This window comes from Misgurnus anguillicaudatus, chromosome 12, assembly GCF_027580225.2.
Source record: "Misgurnus anguillicaudatus chromosome 12, ASM2758022v2, whole genome shotgun sequence".
Classification (NCBI taxonomy): Eukaryota; Metazoa; Chordata; class Actinopteri; order Cypriniformes; family Cobitidae; genus Misgurnus; species Misgurnus anguillicaudatus.
The window spans coordinates 25,951,834-25,959,035 of record NC_073348.2 but is presented as its reverse complement, the minus strand read 5'-3'; the positions used below and the strand labels follow the sequence as shown (position 1 = coordinate 25,959,035).

The window sequence follows — 7,202 nt, the reverse complement described above, 5'->3', positions numbered from 1 at the left end:
TGCCCTCAAATCCGTGGCGGAAGAAGTAGTTCTCAAACAAAGAGGCTTTTAAAATAGCTCCGTTGTTGTTTCTAGTTTTTGTTTTTCAAACGTGTGCCGTCGAACTGTTGTATAAAAGCAATATCGCTCTCGGAGTCGTGTGATATAGCTCTATATCATCACGGCTGTGATTGCCTCCGGCACTCGGCCTCGTGCCTCTGGCCTAATCACAGCCGTGATGATATAGAGCTATATCACACTCCTACTCGAGCGATATTGCTTATATATATATATATATATATATATATATATATATATATATATATATATATATATATATATATATATATATATATATATATATATATATATTTCTCTCAAAATTGCCAGTTACACGACCTGTTTATTTGAAAGGAGAAGCACAACAGCTGTGCTGCCTCTTACCTGAAGCCAGAGTTGGCAAACTTAACTCAAAAGTTAAGTTTGCCTTAAAATTTTGAGTTGAGTAAAAAAGTTGTGTAAAACTTACAGACAACTAATATTTTACTTTGAAGTTAAATTAAAGCAACCATGTAACAAATTTTTTTTACAGTCAAGCAACTCATGTAACCACTGCTTTCTTTTTATCCCCTTATTTTTTAAATAGTAGTTAAAACAATTAAATGAAACCATTAGTGGTATGTGTGACCACCTGAGATCATGTGACATCCAGCAAGTACAAAAAGCTTAAAGCTACATATAAAGTTATGCATGTGTACAAACAATTTATCAACAATAAAACAATATTTAGATTTTATACTGTATGATTTTTATCAAGAGAGCACTGCTGCAGACACAAAAAGTGATCTATGACATTTCTGGCAATGTAATATCCCCTAGAAATTTTAGAATCAAAAAAATGTTTTTCTCACAGATCCATTTAAAAGCATTAGCACATGAGTAATCATACCACCAATTTATATAAGATGCAGCACAGATCTTTGATGTAAGGCCACTAGGTTCATTAGACCCCCAGAAACTGAAACAACAAATAATCATTACATTTTCAGTGTTGTTTTCTGTGTGATATGAAACTGACTGTGATAATCAATTATTGGACAATATACAGTTTAATTAATTGATTTCTCACCTAGAGTTCATTGTGCTGCCATCCACCCATTTCCATTTGCCCTCAACACTACTGTAAGTCAGACCGAGCCAGAGTAGTTCCATACCAGAATTGTTTCGGATAAAATCCTAAAAGTAAAAAAATATACTTTTGTATTAAAACATATATAAGTTTTTACTGATTTCCTAACACATGCAGCAGATACTTTGTTTCACTCACTTGTTCCTCTTTGTTGTTAATGATGATCAGATCTGCTCCTCTCTCTCTACAGTATCTTCTGCTCTCAGTCCAGTTCTTATACGCAGATGAAATGAAGTACAAACTGGATTGATATACCTTCCATCCATCTGTAAACACAAACAGTTCAGCTAAAACACTTCCTACCCACACCAAATTATGCAGTTTATGATGCTTTTTATACTCTTGTGTATGATATAAAATATTTGATATACACAGATAAGCCATTATGTTAGGAGTACACTGTAAAAAGAATCCTGTGAAAAATACAGTAACTTGCTGGCAGCAATTAGCTAGTAAGTTGCTGTATTTCATTTCACAGTATTCTTACTGTAAATGTAATTGCAGTAAAATTAAAATTACTGTAAACTCTTTTAAAGTAATAATCACAGTACTGTATTTCATAACTACTACTGTAATAGGGATTACTGCATTTATTTTGTGTACTGTAAAATGAAGACACTGTTTGTCACAAAAATGCCATTTATTTTATCACTTTAAATTACAAAAATTCATAAATTAAAAATAGCATAGCATACATTTTTTTGTGTTACATTTTTTCTGTGAACATCTCAAAACTTTTCTGAACATATACATTTTTTTTAAATATGTTAACATTTTTCTGTGAATGTTTCATTTAATTTCAACACTTTTCTGAACATACAAAAACACTTTTTTTCTGAACACACAAAACAATCAATATTTATTAAAAAGTTTCTGGTAAATTACAAATGCATAAAAGTTAAATGATTTACATTTACAGCAGGATTTCAAACCTGAATATTGTTTTTCTCCAAGACCTTTTTTTCAGAAATATTATTCTTTTAAATCTGGACATGAACTAGTTGACTTCCTGGGCTGGACTCTACCCTGTAATGAAAGAAATTGACTATTAATGTAAAAGCAAGACAGACGGGTTGATGACATATACATAAAAGTTTACTTCGCAGTGATTTACTTTTAAATAAACAATTTTAATTTTTTTATATGCTCTGTTGGTGGTTTGTGGAGTTTACAGTTTACAGTTAGTGATACAACAGTGAAATTTATGGTAAATATTTGTTAATTTGTGAATGGAAAAGTATTGTTTCACTCGACGCGCCAAACACATATTTTGAAATGACGAACCACACACATGATGGGCTACATACATGTTGTGACAAACGCCCTCGAAAAAAGAAGTCACCGGCTGCCACTGTATTAGACTAGCTGTGCTGCTTTTCTACCTTTTGCATGGCGAGTTAAATTAAACGTTTGATATTTAACAATAACACAACAGTTCATTTAAAAAAAAAACACTTTAAGAAGTATTTTACTAATCGGGTAGTTGGTTAAAGAATGAGTACTCAAATATTTGTTCCCATTCTTAGTCAAAACTATATAAAAAAACAAATAAGTGCTTACCTCTGGATAAATCCCAATGTAGTGGCTGCCTCATACATAGTATGACGCAAAAAGGCTAGAGCAGAAGTGAAATCACAACCGTCACTCAATTGGAGGAGAACTCAGCACTCGCTGGAAAGCATCCATTTTTTGCCCTCAGATTGGACTCTCCTAAAAAATATTAAATAAAAGTTGACATTGCACAGTATTCAATCTGATATGGTTTACTATTTTACATAAGAAAAATTAATTGAAAACACTAGCCCTACATAACTACCTCTTTCTTTCCTATTAGATCAATAACCACTAGAGAATTTTGGAATATACGTGCAAGATGACATAAAACTTTGTTCACACAGTGACTTGATACAAATACGCTTTATAGATGAAGTAACCCCTAAAATTGGCATCTATTATGTTGAGTGCTGGGATCATACCGAGCATGATGAGCCTTGGAGTGCTTAGCATGGAAATCTGGGCCTCAGCATCTGCTTACTGTAGGTGGAAGTTTCCTGTAACACAAAATAAACAAACAAAAAAATAACTTTTAGAAATCACAAGTACAATATTCATAAGAGTAAAAGTGTGTCAATACTGTACAAAAATAACTTGCATCAACCAAGAGAAAAACAGCTTCTTCCTGTTGCATGGTTTCTGTGCACTTTAACATGTTTGATATATTAATTTATACAACAGTTCTTTCTGGTTCTCGAATCTGATTGGCTAAGAGCTATGCGATATTCTACTGATAACGGCACAGTAACCGCTTCACCTTTCGTATCATTCTGCCACCTAGTGAATGGAGGTCCTTTAAACAGCCTCATCTCTGAATGGAAAAACTGCACGCAAACACGGACAAACACAGACGCGCCATCTCATTAGTTCACTAGCTCGTTAGGGTTGCTGCGGTGACAGAATTTTCCCACCGGTTAATCAGCACGTGACAAATCCGATGATACCGATATCACCGTGTGGGAGGGGCTTATAAATGCTCATGCAGACGTGCGCATTTTACTTTCACTTTTGAATCACGCAACTGTTTAAATGCAGCGCTTGCATACGCCCGGCCCAATAAATATTATGACAAAAACGAGTAAGACCATTCAGTTGTAAGTGTTTGCTCTCTCTAACGAAACTAAATGATTTAATTACAAGAAAAATATCAAAACGTTGGTGAAAGACGGTGTCGCGGTGGGCAAGTGATCTAAAGGGTGAGAGGCTGAAGCACCAGTAATCACCGTTTCACAGACTATCGCGACAAGCCTATAGCTCGTAAATCAGTCTGTGAATCCCAATCGGAAGCGACTATTCCGTCAAAGATCAGCGACTTCCATGTAATGGGACCCTCAGTGTATATAGATAAAAAGTCTCGTTCTAAGTTAATAAACACATAACGGTTCATTATGAAAGGTCTTTATACACCCCTGATCATATAGTTTTGTATATTATTTTGCATTTCTGTCAAGAGATCCTTCTAAAAATTACACACTGCACCTTTAATGGAAGTTATGTCTTGTCACATCGTGTGGACTTGGAAAGAGGAATGTAAACTATTTTTTTCTGAAGCAATATCTCTTATCAGAACGCGAAAACACCGTGGAACTGCAGGTAAGCACCGCAGCTTTTAAATGTGGACATTGATCATTTATTTTATCGTGACGTGGCTATTAAAACATGATATGAGATATTGCCACTGATATGTTTAAAAGCAGCATGCAAAAACATCTCTCTGACACTGATAAATAACCGTTTTATATAGTACTGACAAGAACAAGGTGTAATAATAATCGAGTGCTCGTATCGCGTTAAGAATAAATGGGAAAGCATAGTAACATTGTAAAATTATAGTTTTATTAACTTTCACCTCGCGCCAAAACAATAACAAACACAAAAGACACTAAATATGAATAAGAAAACGATTAATAGTTTCATTATGACACCAAATACTGCTGATTTGATCTCATTTTGACGATCATAAACAAACAATGCCAACATGAGAGCCAGGGAATATCTGTCAGAAATGAAGCCCAGAGAGGGCGGTGGTCAGCGGGGCGAGTGAACACTGATGTCCGCTCATGCTTTGGTTCTCATTCGTACCGAATCTCACTAAGCAAACGTTCAAACAGGCGCTATCTTTACCAATCGACTGCAGATTTAAATATAATACATATACATTCTCGACTGAACTAGTCCTAAAACTACACTTTGTGACCAAGAAACGGTAAAACAATCGTGAAATTATGAAAAATGTGTGTTATGCTTTCTTTCGAATCGGCCCGCTCTGTTTCCTCAGGCAGCAACGTAAGCGAGCAAGACAAAAAACGTGAGATTTAAACGAATATCGCGCCAATAAATACAAAAATACACACTTTTAAATTAATTTTGGTTCACAATGCTAACGCTATAATTAAATTAAAGACTGGATAAGTCTTACCTCATATCTCCTCAGCTGCGTTTTCTTTCAGCTCGAGAGACTGGTTTCAGCCTGCGGAGGTCGCACTCGCATACGTCATCAACCCTGGTTTATTTAAGTTAACTGAGCATTAGATTCGCAAGTCATAAGCATATTAAACAATTTACTATTAACAAAGAATAACAGTCAACTTTATAATTGTTAATATTCTGAAACAAGCATTGAGACACGGCCAATTACTATTATTATTAAATTATTATCCTTCTCTAAACTAATGACGTTATAAAATGTTGCCAAACTAGAAAATATATCGAAATCATGCAGAATTATATATTTGTGGTAATAAAATTACAAAATGCACACACAAGACGGTGAAGTGTGCTGCTCATTCTCTCTCAGTGCACTCTTAAAGTTGAACAAACAGACTTTACAAGAGTAAACTTTGGAATTAAATTAGCAAATTTACCTTTCTGAAGTAAAAATTCAGATGAAAGTGTGGAATCTCGTAGCTTTCCTTGGCTGAAGAAAAAAATCCTTTAGAAATTGCTGTATTGTGATTCACAGGAAAAATATTTTTACTGTAGAATTTACCCGCCGTTGAAAAAAGACCATGATGCTTTGCAGATCTACAGCAACATGCTGTATACAAGTTCTACAGTAAGCATTTGCTCATTTTACAGTAATAATGCTGTGAAAACTACAGAAATTTGTTACAGTGTATGACTACCAAGCTTCCTAGAGCAGCATACTTTCAGTAGACTGTTTGATGTGAATGGGAAAAGCTGACGATTTATCGGAGTTTGATAGAGGTCAGATTGGAACTTTTGTCTCAGAAACAGCTCGCCCTATAGTTGTTCCGATGCCACTGTAGTGAGTACATATCAACAGTGGTGAACGAATCCCTATTAGTAATGGTTCATCAAGGAATCGTTAAGGAGTGGGCCATGATCATGGGATTTGGAGGACCTGCTGTTTGAATTATGGTACCAGATAATTCCATGTTGATCATGTCAATGCCTTGCTGCATGGGCATATTAAGCAGGTGGTCATATGGCTCATCGGTGTAATTTTAGTTCATTTGAAGAATACCTGTCTTCATTATTGCCTTTATCTGCTGGATTAACTGGTTTTGTTGTTCATTTGGGTTGTTATTGTTGGTTAATAATCTTTCATTTTCTTTTGTCAAATTTTTGTACTTTAATAGGAGCTGGTCTCTCTCTTCTGTGATGTTTTTGTTCTTGATGTTAAATTGTTGATTGTTTGTATTGATGAGGACACACAGCACTATGACTGCAGTCAGTAGAAGAACACACAGCAGCACCAAACACACTGTAACTGATCTGTAACTTCTCACACTCCCACTTCCTGAAAATGACAAATATACAGATATTGTTTTTAAATACAGTTGTGTTAAAATGTTTATGAACCTTTATAATTTTCTATTCTCTTTTGAAAATCTGACAATGTTCCCATTTTTGCATATAAATACACATTTTATTTTAGTATACAAAAACAGCTGTAATAGTAAATGTACAGTACCTGTGTGTTGAGATGTTGGTTTTGTCTTGGTGACGGTGTCCTCTGTTCCTCTACAGACATCATAATTGTTTATTTCTTCTACATTGACATAGATACTCATCTCCTCACCATCTTCTGTGTCTATATCCTGTTTCCCAGTAATGTTCATATTGGCAAATATTTTGACAGTCTGTTGGATTTATCACTGGAAGTTGGTATTGTGTGTTTTATATTAAGATGTTCTGCGCTGCCGTAAAGAGTTCTGCTTTTGAGTTTTTACTTAAGACCTTACCACTACTGTGGTGAAGAATGTGGTATCCTATTGGCTGTTTTTTTTTGCAATTTTTCTAAAGAATCCTTACTTCCTTAATTAGTCATTTTCTTGAAAAATGAAACTAATCAGAGAAGCAGTAGAATGAGGTGACAGCTTGTAATGTAGTAAAATAAATACTGTATAGACAGTTTTGTCAGACTCAGACGTGTTGTCAGTTGCACGCCTGAACCGAACTGAACCTTCAGTCAGAATTTATTTATCGGCCTGACTAGTGGCTAAACTGTCTATCA

The 7,202-nt window shown here is 34.8% G+C and overlaps 2 long non-coding RNA genes across 2 annotated transcripts; both read right to left on the bottom strand.

Moving 5' to 3' along the window:
• Positions 1–1,305: 1,305 nt before the first annotated feature.
• LOC129445870 (uncharacterized) lies at positions 1,306–6,952 on the bottom strand. The gene is made up of 3 exons (XR_012372599.1): positions 6,660–6,952; positions 6,210–6,485; positions 1,306–1,434 (listed from the first exon to the last, which is right to left on the bottom strand). It is a non-coding gene; the product is annotated as an uncharacterized lncRNA (long non-coding RNA).
• LOC129451292 (uncharacterized) lies at positions 1,774–5,837 on the bottom strand. Its single transcript, XR_012372598.1, has 5 exons — positions 5,587–5,837; positions 5,142–5,225; positions 3,145–3,219; positions 2,729–2,878; positions 1,774–2,194 (listed from the first exon to the last, which is right to left on the bottom strand). It is a non-coding gene; the product is annotated as an uncharacterized lncRNA (long non-coding RNA).
• Positions 6,953–7,202: the final 250 nt, after the last annotated feature.